Raw genomic sequence first — 12244 nt, 5'->3', positions numbered from 1 at the left:
CCTTCCCCAGTTATAGTGAGATTCTTCTCCCTCCTTCCCCAGTTATAGTGAGATATTCTCCCTCCTTCCTTCCTCAGTTATAGTGAGATTCTTCTCCCTCCTTCCTTCCTCAGTTACAGTGAGATTCTTCTCCCTCCTTCCTTCCTCGGTTATAGTGAGATTCTTCTCCCTTCTTCCTTCCCCAGTTACAGTGAGATTCTTCTCCCTCCTTCCTTCCCCAGTTATAGTGAGATTCTTCTCCCTCCTCCCTTCCCCAGTTATAGTGAGATTCTTCTCCCTCCTTCCTTCCCCAGTTATAGTGAGATTCTTCTCCCTCCTTCCTTCCTCAGTTTTAGTGAGATTCTTCTCCCTCCTTCCTTCCCCAGTTATATTGAGATTCTTCTCCCTCCTGCCCCAGTTATAGTGAGATCCTTCTCCCTCCTTCCTTCCTCAGTTATAGTGAGATTCTTCTCCCTCCTTCCTTCCCCAGTTATAGTGAGATTCTTCTCCCTCCTTCCTTCCTCAGTTATAGTGAGATTCTTCTCCCTCCTTCCTTCCCCAGTTATAGTGAGATTCTTCTCCCTCCTGCCCCAGTTATAGTGAGATTCTTCTCCCTCCTTCCTTCCTCAGTTATAGTGAGATTCTTCTCCCTCCTTCCTTCCCCAGTTATAGTGAGATTCTTCTCCCTCCTTCCTTCGTCAGTTATAGTGAGATTCTTCTCCCTCCTTCCTTCCCCAGTTATAGTGAGATTCTTCTCCCTCCTTCCTTCCCCAGTTATAGTGAGATTCTTCTCCCTCCTCCCTTCCTCAGTTATTGTGAGATTCTTCTCCCTCCTTCCTTCCCCAGTTATAGTGAGATTCTTCTCCCTCCTTCCCCAGTTATAGTGAGATTCTTCTCCCTCCTTCCTTCCCCAGTTATCGTGAGATTCTTCTCCCTCCTTCCATCCCCAGTTATAATGAGATTCTCCTCCCTCCTTCCTTCCCTAGTTATAGTGAGATTCTTCTCCCTCCTTCCTTCCTCAGTTAAAGTGAGATTCTTCTCCCTCCTTCCTTCCTCAGTTATAGTGAGATTCTTCTCCCTCCTTCCTTCCCCAGTTATAGTGAGATTCTTCTCCCTCCTTCCTTCCTCAGTTATAGTGAGATTCTTCTCCCTCCTTCCTTCCTCAGTTATAGTGAGATTCTTCTCCCTCCTTCCTTCCCCAGTTTTGTGAGATTCTTCTCCCTCCTTCCCCAGTTATAGTGAGATTCTTCTCCCTCCTTCCTTCCTCAGTTATAGTGAGATTCTTCTCCCTCCTTCCTTCCTCAGTTATAGTGAGATTCTTCTCCCTCCTTCCTTCCTCGGTTATAGTGAGATTCTTCTCCCTTCTTCCTTCCCCAGTTATAGTGAGATTCTTCTCCCTCCTTCCTTCCCCTGTTATAGTGAGATTCTTCTCCCTCCTCCCTTCCCCAGTTATAGTGAGATTCTTCTCCCTCCTTCCTTCCCCAGTTATAGTGAGATTCTTCTCCCTCCTTCCTTCCCCTGTTATAGTGAGATTCTTCTCCCTCCTCCCTTCCCCAGTTATAGTGAGATTCTTCTCCCTCCTTCCTTCCCCAGTTATAGTGAAATTCTTCTCCCTCCTTCCTTCCCCAGTTATAGTGAGATTCTTCTCCCTCCTGCCCCAGCTATAGTGAGATTATTCTCCCTCCTTCCTTCCTCAGTTATAGTGAGATTCTTCTCCCTCCTTCCTTCCCCAGTTATAGTGAGATTCTTCTCCCTCCTTCCTTCCTCAGTTATAGTGAGATTCTTCCCCTCCTTCCTTCCCCAGTTATAGTGAGATTCTTCTCCCTCCTCCCTTCCTCAGTTATAGTGAGGTTCTTCTCCCTCCTTCCTTCCCCAGTTATACTGAGATTCTTCTCCCTCCTTCCCCAGTTATAGTGAGATTCTTCTCCCTCCTTCCTTCCCCAGTTATAGTGAGAGTCTTCTCCCTCCTTCCTTCCCCAGTTATAATGAGATTCTTCTCCCTCCTTCCTTCCCCAGTTATAGTGAGATTCTTCTCCCTCCTTCCTTCCTCAGTTAAAGTGAGATTCTTCTCCCTCCTTCCTTCCTCAGTTATACTGAGATTCTTCTCCCTCCTTCCTTCCCCAGTTATAGTGAGATTCTTCTTCCTCCTTCCTTCCCAAGTTATAGTGAGATTCTTCTCCCTCCTCCCTTCCCCAGTTATAGTGAGATTCTTCTCCCTCCTTCCTTCCCCAGGTATAGTGAGATTCTTCTCCCTCCTTCCTTCCCGTTATAGTGAGATTCTTCTCCCTCCTCCATTCCCCAGTTATAATGAGATTCTTCTCCCTCCTTCTTTCCTCAGTTATAGTGATATTCTTCTCCCTCCCTCCTTCCCCAGTTATAGTGAGATTCTTCTCCCTCCTTCCTTCCCCAGTTATAGTGAGATTCTCTCCCTCCTTCCTTTCTCGGTTATCCTGAGATTCTTCTCCCTCCTTCCTTCCCCAGCTTTAGTGAGATTCTTCTCCCTCCTTCCTTCCTCAGTTAAATGAGATTCTTCTCCCTCCTTCCTTCCACAGTTATAGTGAGATTCTTCTCCCCCCTTCCTTCCCCAGTTATAGTGAGATTCTTCTCCCTCCTTCCTTCCTCAGTTATAGTGAGATTCTTCTCCCGCCTTCCTTCCCCAGTTATAGTGAGATTCTCTCCCTCCTTCCTTCCTCAGTTAAAGTGAGATTCTTCTCCCTCCTTCCTTCCCCAGCTTTAGTGAGATTCTTCTCCCTCCTTCCTTCCTCAGTTACAGTGAGATTCTTCTCCCTCCTTCCTTCCCCAGTTATAGTGAGATTCTTCTCCCTCCTTCCTTCCCCAGTTATAGTGAGATTCTTCACCCTCCTTCCTTCCTCAGTTATAGTGTGATTCTTCTCCCTCCTTCCTTCCCCAGTTATAGTGAGATTCTTCTCCCTCCTTCCTTCCCCAGTTATCGTGAGATTCGTCTCCCTCCTTCCTTCCCTAGCTTTAGTGAGATTCTTCTCCCTCCTTCCTTCCTCAGTTAAATGAGATTCTTCTCCCTCCTTCCTTCCCCAGTTATAGTGAGATTCTTCTCCCCCCTTCCTTCCCCAGTTATAGTGAGATTCTTCACCCTCCTTCCTTCCTCAGTTATAGTGAGATTCTTCTCCCGCCTTCCTTCCCCAGTTATAGTGAGATTCTCTCCCTCCTTCCTTCCTCAGTTAAAGTGAGATTCTTCTCCCTCCTTCCTTCCCCTGCTTTAGTGAGATTCTTCTCCCTCCTCCTTCCTCAGTTACAGTGAGATTCTTCTCCCTCCTTCCTTCCCCAGTTATAGTGAGATTCTTCTCCCTCCTTCCTTCCCCAGTTATAGTGAGATTCTTCTCCCTCCTTCCTTCCTCAGTTATAGTGTGATTCTTCTCCCTCCTTCCTTCTCCAATTATAGTGAGATTCTTCTCCCTCCTTCCTTCCCCAGTGATAGTGAGATTCTTCTCCCTCTTTCCTTCCCCAGTTATAGTGAGATCCTTCTCCCTCCTTCCTTCCCCAGTTACACTGAGATTCTTCTCCCTCCTTCCTTCCCCAGTTATAGTGAGATTCCTCTCCCTCCTTCCTTCCCCAGTTATAGTGAGATTCTTCTCCCTCCGTCCTTCCCCAGTTATAGTGAGATTCTTCTCCTTCCTTCCTTCCCCTGTTATAGTCAGATTCTTCTCCCTCCATCCTTCCCCAGTTATAGCTTGATTCTTCTCCCTCCTTCCTTCCCCAGTTATAGTGAAATTCTTCACCCTCCTCCCTTCCCCAGTTATAGTGAGATTCTTCTCCCTCCTTCCTTCCTCAGTTATAGTGAGATTTTTCTCCCTCCTTCCTTCCCCAGTTATAGTGAGATTCTTCTCCCTCTTTCCTTCCTCAGTTATAGTGAGATTCTTCTCCCTCCTTCCTTCCCCAGTTATACTGAGATTCTTCTCCCTCCTTCCTTCCCCAGTTATAGTGAGATTCTTCTCCCTCCTTCCTTCCCCAGTTATAGTGAGATTCTTCTCCCTCCTCCCTTCCTCAGTTATAGTGAGATTCTTCTCCCTCCTTCCTACCTCAGTTATAGTGAGATTCTTCTCCCTCTTCCCTTCCTCAGCAATAGTGAGATTCTTCTCCCTCCTCCCTTCCCCAGTTATAGTGAGATTCTTCTCCCTCCTTCCTTCCCCAGTTATAGTGAGATTCTTCTCCCTCCTTCCTTCCCCAGTTATAGTGAGATTCTTCTCCCTCCTTCCATCCCCAGTTATAGTGAGATTCTTCTCCCTCCTCCCTTCCCCAGTTATAGTGAGATTCTCTCCCTCCTTCCTTTCTCAGTTATCGTGAGATTCTTCTCCCTCCTTCCTTCCCCAGCTTTAGTGAGATTCTTCTCCCTCCTTCCTTCCTCAGTTAAATGAGATTCTTCTCCCTCCTTCCTTCCCCAGTTATAGTGAGATTCTTCTCCCCCCTTCCTTCCCCAGTTATAGTGAGATTCTTCTCCCTCCTTCCTTCCTCAGTTATAGTGAGATTCTTCTCCCTCCTTCCATCCCCAGTTATAGTGAGATTCTCTCCCTCCTTCCTTCCTCAGTTAAAGTGAGATTCTTCTCCCTCCTTCCTTCCCCAGCTTTAGTGAGATTCTTCTCCCTCCTTCCTTCCTCAGTTATAGTGAGATTCTTCTCCCTCCTTCCTTCCCCAGTTATAGTGAGTTTCTTCTCCCTCCTTCCTTCCCCAGTTATAGTGAGATTCTTCTCCCTCCTTCCTTCCTCAGTTATAGTGAGATTCTTCTCCCTCCTTCCTTCTCCAGTTATAGTGAGATTCTTCACCCTCCTTCCTTCCCCAGTTATAGTGAGGTTCTTCTCCCTCCTTCCTTCCCCAGTGATAGTGAGATTCTTCTCTCTCTTTCCTTCCCCAGTTATAGTGAGATTCTTCTCCCTCCTTCCTTCCCCAGTTATAGTGAGATTCTTCTCCCTCCTTCCTTCCCCAGTTATAGTGAGATTCTTCTCCCCCCTTCCTTCCCCAGGTATAGTGAGATTCTTCTCCCTCCTTCCTTCCTCAGTTATAGTGAGATTCTTCTCCCTCCTTCCATCCCCAGTTATCGTGAGATTCTCTCCCTCCTTCCTTCCTCAGTTAAAGTGAGATTCTTCTCCCTCCTTCCTTCCCCAGCTTTAGTGAGATTCTTCTCCCTCCTTCCTTCCTCAGTTATCGTGAGATTCTTCTCCCTCCTTCCTTCCCCAGTTATAGTGATATTCTTCTCCCTCCTTCCTTCCCCAGTTATAGTGAGATTCTTCTCCCTCCTTCCTTCCTCAGTTATAGTGAGATTCTTCTCCCTCCTTGCTTCTCCAGTTATAGTGAGATTCTTCACCCTCCTTCCTTCCCCAGTTATAGTAAGGTTCTTCTCCCTCCTTCCTTCCCCAGTGATAGTGAGATTCTTCTCCCTCTTTCCTTCCTCAGTTATAGTGAGATTCTTCTCCCTCCTTCCTTCCCCAGTTATAGTGAGATTCTTCTCCGTCCTTCCTTCCCCAGTTATAGTGAGATTCTTCTCCCTCCTTCCTTCCTCAGTTATAGTGAGATTCTTCTCCCTCCTTCCTTCCCCAGTGAAAGTGAGATTCTTCTCCCTCCTTCCTTCCCCAGTTATAGTGTGATTCTTCTCCCTCCTCCCTTCCCCAGTTATAGTGAGATTCTTCTCCCTCCTTCCTTCCCCAGTTATAGTGAGATTCTTCTCCCTCCTTCCTTCCTCAGTTATAGTGAGATTCTTCTCCCTCCTTCCTTCCCCAGTTATAGTGAGATTCTTCTCCCTCCTTCCCCAGTTATAGTGAGATTCTTCTCCCTCCATCCTTCCTCAGTTATACTGAGATTCTTCTCCCTCCTTCCTTCCCCAGTTATAGTGAGATTCTTCTCCCTCCTTCCTTCCTCAGTTATAGTGAGATTCTTCTCCCTCCTTCCTTCCCCAGTTATAGTGAGATTCTTCTCCCTCCTTCCTTCCCCAGTTATAGTGATATTCTTCTCCCTCCTTCCCCAGTTATAGTGAGATTCTTCTCCCTCCTTCCTTCCTCAGTGAAAGTGAGATTCTTCTCCCTCCTTCCTTCCCCAGTTATAGTGACATTCTTCACCCTCCTTCCTTCCTCAGTTATAGTGAGATTCTTCTCCCTCCTTTCTTCCCCAGTTATAGTGAGATTCTTCTCCCTCCTTCCTTCCCCAGTTATAGTGAGATTCTTCTCCCTCCTCCCTTCCTCAGTTATAGTGAGATTCTTCTCCCTCCTTCCTTCCCCAGATATAGTGAGATTCTTCTCCCTCCTTCCCCAGTTATAGTGAGATTCTTCTCCCTCCTTCCTTCCCCAGTTATAGTGAGATTCTTCTCCCTCCTTCCTTCCCCAGTTATAATGAGATTCTTCTCCCTCCTTCCTTCCCCAGTTATAGTGAGATTCTTCTCCCTCCTTCCTTCCCCAGTTATAGTGAGATTCTTCTCCCTCCTTCCTTCCTCAGTTATAGTGAGATTCTTCTCCCTCCTTCCTTCTCCAGTTATAGTGAGATTCTTCACCCTCCTTCATTCCCCAGTTATAGTGAGGTTCTACTCCCTCCTTCCTTCCCCAGTGATAGTGAGATTCTTCTCCCTCTTTCCTTCCCCAGTTATAGTGAGATTCTTCTCCCTCCTTCCTTCCCCAGTTATAGTGAGATTCTTCTCCCTCCTTCCTTCCCCCGTTATAGTGAGATTCTTCTCCCCCCTTCCTTCCCCAGTTATAGTGAGATTCTTCTCCCTCCTTCCTTCCTCAGTTATAGTGAGATTCTTCTCCCTCCTTCCATCCCCAGTTATAGTGAGATTCTCTCCCTCCTTCCTTCCTCAGTTAAAGTGAGATTCTTCTCCATCCTTCCTTCCCCAGATTTAGTGAGATTCTTCTCCCTCCTTCCTTCCTCAGTTATAGTGAGATTCTTCTCCCTCCTTCCTTCCCCAGTTATAGTGAGATACTTCTCCCTCCTTCCTTCCCCAGTTATAGTGAGATTCTTCTCCCTCCTTCCTTCCTCAGTTATAGTGAGATTCTTCTCCCTCCTTCCTTCTCCAGTTATAGTGAGATTCTTCACCCTCCTTCCTTCCCCAGTTATAGTGAGGTTCTTCTCCCTCCTTCCTTCCCCAGTGATAGTGAGATTCTTCTCCCTCTTTCCTTCCTCAGTTATAGTGAGATTCTTCTCCCTCCTTCCTTCCCCAGTTATAGTGAGATTCTTCTCCCTCCTTCCTTCCCCAGTTATAATGAGATTCTTCTCCCTCCTTCCTTCCTCAGTTATAGTGAGATTCTTCTCCCTCCTTCCTTCCCCAGTTATAGTGAGATTCTTCTCCCTCCTTCCTTCCCCAGTTATAGTGTGATTCTTCTCCCTCCTCCCTTCCCCAGTTATAGTGAGATTCTTCTCCCTCCTTCCTTCCCCAGTTATAGTGAGATTCTTCTCCCTCCTTCCTTCCTCAGTTATAGTGAGATTCTTCTCCCTCATTCCTTCCCCAGTTATAGTGAGATTCTTCTCCCTCCTTCCCCAGTTATAGTGAGATTCTTCTCCCTCCTTCCTTCCTCAGTTATACTGAGATTCTTCTCCCTCCTTCCTTCCCCAGTTATAGTGAGATTCTTCTCCCTCCTTCCTTCCTCAGTTATAGTGAGATTCTTCTCCCTCGTTCCTTCCCAAGGTATAGTGAGATTCTTCTCCCTCCTTCCTTCCCCAGTTATAGTGATATTCTTCTCCCTCCTTCCCCAGTGATAGTGAGATTCTTCTCCCTCCTTCCTTCCTCAGTAAAAGTGAGATTCTTCTCCCTCCTTCCTTCCCCAGTTATAGTGAGATTCTTCACCCTCCTTCCTTCCTCAGTTATAGTGAGATTCTTCTCCCTCCTTTCTTCCCCAGTTATAGTGAGATTCTTCTCCCTCCTTCCTTCCCCAGTTATAGTGAGATTCTTCTCCCTCCTCCCTTCCTCAGTTATAGTGAGATTCTTCTCCCTCCTTCCTTCCCCAGATATAGTGAGATTCTTCTCCCTCCTTCCCCAGTTATAGTGAGATTCTTCTCCCTCCTTCCTTCCCCAGTTATAGTGAGATTCTTCTCCCTCCTTCCTTCCCAGTTATAATGAGATTCTTCTCCCTCCTTCCTTCCCCAGTTATCGTGAGATTCTTCTCCCTCCTTCCTTCCTCAGTTATAGTGAGATTCTTCTCCCTCCTTCCTTCCCCAGTTATAGTGAGATTCTTCTCCCTCCTTCCTTCCCCAGTTATAGTGAGATTCTTCTCCCTCCTTCCTTCCCCAGTTATAGTGAGATTCTTCTCCCTCCTTCCTTCCCCAGTTATCGTGAGATTCTTCTCCCTCCTTCCTTCCCCAGTTATAGTGAGATTCTTCTCCCTCCTCCATTCCCCAGTTATTGTGAGATTCTTCTCCCTCCTTTCTTCCTCAGTTATAGTGAGATTCTTCTCCCCCCCTCCTTCCCCAGTTATAGTGAGATTCTTCTCCCTCCTTCCTTCCCCAGTTATGGTGAGATTCTTCTCCCTCCTCCCTTCCCCAGTTATAGTGAGATTCTTCTCCCTCCTTCCTTCCCCAGTTATAGTGAGATACTCTCCCTCCTTCCTTCCTCAGTTATAGTGAGATTCTTCTCCCTCCTTCCTTCCCCAGCTTTAGTGAGATTCTTCTCCCTCCTTCCTTCCTCAGTTATAGTGAGATTCTTCTCCCTCCTTCCTTCCCCAGTTATAGTGAGATTCTTCTCCCTCCTTCCTTCCCCAGTTATAGTGAGATTCTTCTCCCTCCTTCCTTCCCCAGTTATAGTGTGATTCTTCTCCCTCCTCCCTTCCCCAGTTACAGTGAGATTCTTCTCCCTCCTTCCTTCCCCAGTTATACTGAGATTCTTCTCCCTCCTTCCTTCCTCAGTTATAGTGAGATTCTTCTCCCTCCTTCCTTCCCCAGTTATAGTGAGATTCTTTTCCCTCCTTCCCCAGTTATAGTGAGATTCTTCTCCCTCCTTCCTTCCTCAGTTATACTGAGATTCTTCTCCCTCCTTCCTTCCCCAGTTATAGTGAGATTCTTCTCCCTCCTTCCTTCCTCAGTTATAGTGAGATTCTTCTCCCTCCTTCCTTCCCCAGTTATAGTGAGATTCTTCTCCCTCCTTCCTTCCCCAGTTATAGTGATATTCTTCTCCCTCCTTCCCCAGTTATAGTGAGATTCTTCTCCCTCCTTCCTTCCTCAGTGAAAGTGAGATTCTTCTCCCTCCTTCCTTCCCCAGTTATAGTGAGATTCTTCACCCTCCTTCCTTCCTCAGTTATAGTGAGATTCTTCTCCCTCCTTTCTTCCCCAGTTATAGTGAGATTCTTCTCCCTCCTTCCTTCCCCAGTTATAGTGAGATTCTTCTCCCTCCTCCCTTCCTCAGTTATAGTGAGATTCTTCTCCCTCCTTCCTTCCCCAGATATAGTGAGATTCTTCTCCCTCCTTCCCGTTATAGTGAGATTCTTCTCCCTCCTTCCTTCCCCAGTTATAGTGAGATTCTTCTCCCTCCTTCCTTCCCAGTTATAATGAGATTCTTCTCCCTCCTTCCTTCCTCAGTTATAGTGAGATTCTTCTCCCTCCTTCCTTCCCCAGTTATAGTGAGATTCTTCTCCCTCCTTCCTTCCCCAGTTATAGTGAGATTCTTCTCCCTCCTTCCTTCCCCAGTTATAGTGAGATTCTTCTCCCTCCTTCCTTCCCCAGTTATCGTGAGATTCTTCTCCCTCCTTCCTTCCCCAGTTATAGTGAGATTCTTCTCCCTCCTCCAGTCCCCAGTTATTGTGAGAGTCTTCTCCCTCCTTCCTTCCTCAGTTATAGTGAGATTCTTCTCCCCCCCTCCTTCCCCAGTTATAGTGAGATTCTTCTCCCTCCTTCCTTCCCCAGTTATGGTGAGATTCTTCTCCCTCCTCCCTTCCCCAGTTATAGTGAGATTCTTCTCCCTCCTTCCTTCCCCAGTTATAGTGAGATTCTCTCCCTCCTTCCTTCCTCAGTTATAGTGAGATTCTTCTCCCTCCTTCCTTCCCCAGCTTTAGTGAGATTCTTCTCCCTCCTTCCTTCCTCAGTTATAGTGAGATTCTTCTCCCTCCTTCCTTCCCCAGTTATAGTGAGATTCTTCTCCCTCCTTCCTTCCCCAGTTATAGTGAGATTCTTCTCCCTCCTTCCTTCCTCAGTTATAGTGAGATTGTTCTCCCTCCTTCCTTCCCCAGTTATAGTGAGGTTCTTCTCCCTCCTTCCTTCCCCAGATACAGTGAGATTCTTCTCCCTCCTTCCTTCCCCAGTTATATTGACATTCTTCTCCCTCCTTCCTTCCTCAGTTATAGTGAGATTCTTCTCCCTCCTTCATTCCCCAGTTATAGTGAGATTCTTCTCCCTCCTTCCTTCCCCAGTTATAGTGAGATTCTTCTCCCTCCTTCCTTCCCCAGTTATAGTGAGATTCTTCTCCCTCCTTCCTTCCCCAGTTATAGTGAGATTCTTCTCCCTCCTTCCTTCCTCAGTTATAGTGAGATTCTTCTCCCTACTTCCTTCCCCAGTTATAGTGAGATTCTTCTCCCTCCTTCCTTCCTCAGTTACATTGAGATTCTTCTCCCTCCTTGCTTCCCCAGTTATAGTGAGATTCTTCTCCCTCCTTCCTTCCCCAGTTATGGTGAGATTCTTCTCCCTCCTTCCTTCCCCAGTTACAGTGAGATTCTTCTCCCTCCTTCCTTCCACAGTTATAGTGAGATTTTTTTCCCTCCTTCCCCAGTTATAGTGAGATTCTTCTCCCTCCTTCCTTCCCCAGTTATAATGAGATTCTCCTCCCTCCTTCCCCAGTTATAGCGAGATTCTTCTCCCTCCTCCCTTCCCCAGTTACAGTGAGATTCTTCTCCCTTTTCCTTCCCCAGTTATAGTGAGATTCTTCTCCCTCCTTCCTTCCCCAGTTATAGTGAGATTCTTCTCCCTCCTTCCCCAGTTATAGTGAGATTCTTCCCCCTCCTCCCTTCCCCAGTTACAGTGAGATTCTTCTCCCTCCTTCCTTCCTCAGTTAAAGTGAGATTCTTCTCCCTCCTTCCTTCCTCAGTTATAGTGAGATTCTTCTCCCTCCTTCCTTCCCCAGTTGTAGTGAGATTCTGCTCCCTCCTTCCTTCCCCAGTTATAGTGAGATTCTTCTCCCTCCTTCCTTCCCCAGTTATAGTGAGATTCCTCTCCCTCCTTCCTTCCCCAGTTATAGTGAGATTCTTCTCCCTCCTTCCTTCCCCAGTTATAGTGAGATTCTTCTCCCTCCTCCATTCCCCAGTTATAGTGAGATTCTTCTCCCTCCTTCCTTCCTCAGTTACAGTGAGATTCTTCTCCCTCCCTCCTTCCCCAGTTATAGTGAGATTCTTCTCCCTCCTTCCTTCCCCAGTTATAGTGAAATTCTTCTCCCTCCTCCCTTCCCCAGTTATAGTGAGCTTCTTCTCCCTCCTTCCTTCCTCAGATATAGTGAGATTTTTCTCCCTCCTTCCTTCCCCAGTTATCGTGAGATTCTTCTCCCTCCTTCCTTCCCCAGTTATAGTGAGATTCTTCTCCCTCCTCCCTTCCTCAGTTATAGTGAGATTCTTCTCCCTCCTTCCTTCCCCAGTTATAGTGAGATTCTTCTCCCTCCTTCCTTCCTCAGTTATAGTGAGATTCTTCTCCCTCCTCCCTTCCCCAGTTATAGTGAGATTCTTCTCCCTCCTTCCTTCCCCAGTTATAGTGAGATTCTTCTCCCTCCTTCCTTCCTCAGTTATAGTGAGATTCTTCTCCCTCCTTCCTTCCCCAGTTATAGTGAGATTCTTCTCCCTCCTTCCCCAGTTATAGTGAGATTCTTCTCCCTCCTTCCTTCCTCAGTTATAGTGAGATTCTTCTCCCTCCTTCCTTCCTCAGTTATAGTGAGATTCTTCTCCCTCCTTCCTTCCTCGGTTATAGTGAGATTCTTCTCCCTCCTTCCTTCCTCAGTAATAGTGAGATTCTTCTCCCTCCTTCCTTCCTCAGTTATAGTGAGATTCTTCTCCCTCCTTCCTTCCTCAGTTATAGTGAGATTCTTCTCCCTCCTTCCTTCCCCAGTTATAGTGAGATTCTTCTCCCTCCTTCCCCAGTTATAGTGAGATTCTTCTCCCTCCTGCCCCAGTTATAGTGAGATTCTTCTCCCTCCTTCCTTCCTCAGTTAGAGTGAGATTCTTCTCCCTCCTTCCTTCCCCAGTTATAGTGAGATTCTTCTCCCTCCTTCCTTCCTCAGTTATAGTGAGATTCTTCTCCCTCCTTCCTTCCCCAGTTATAGTGAGATTCTTCTCCCTCCTGCCCCAGT

Source organism: Somniosus microcephalus, chromosome 10 (genome assembly GCF_052327205.1).
Source record: "Somniosus microcephalus isolate GS21.2 chromosome 10, FLI_Smic_1.0, whole genome shotgun sequence".
In the NCBI taxonomy this organism is placed as follows: Eukaryota; Metazoa; Chordata; class Chondrichthyes; order Squaliformes; family Somniosidae; genus Somniosus; species Somniosus microcephalus.
This window is presented reverse-complemented; position numbering follows the sequence as displayed.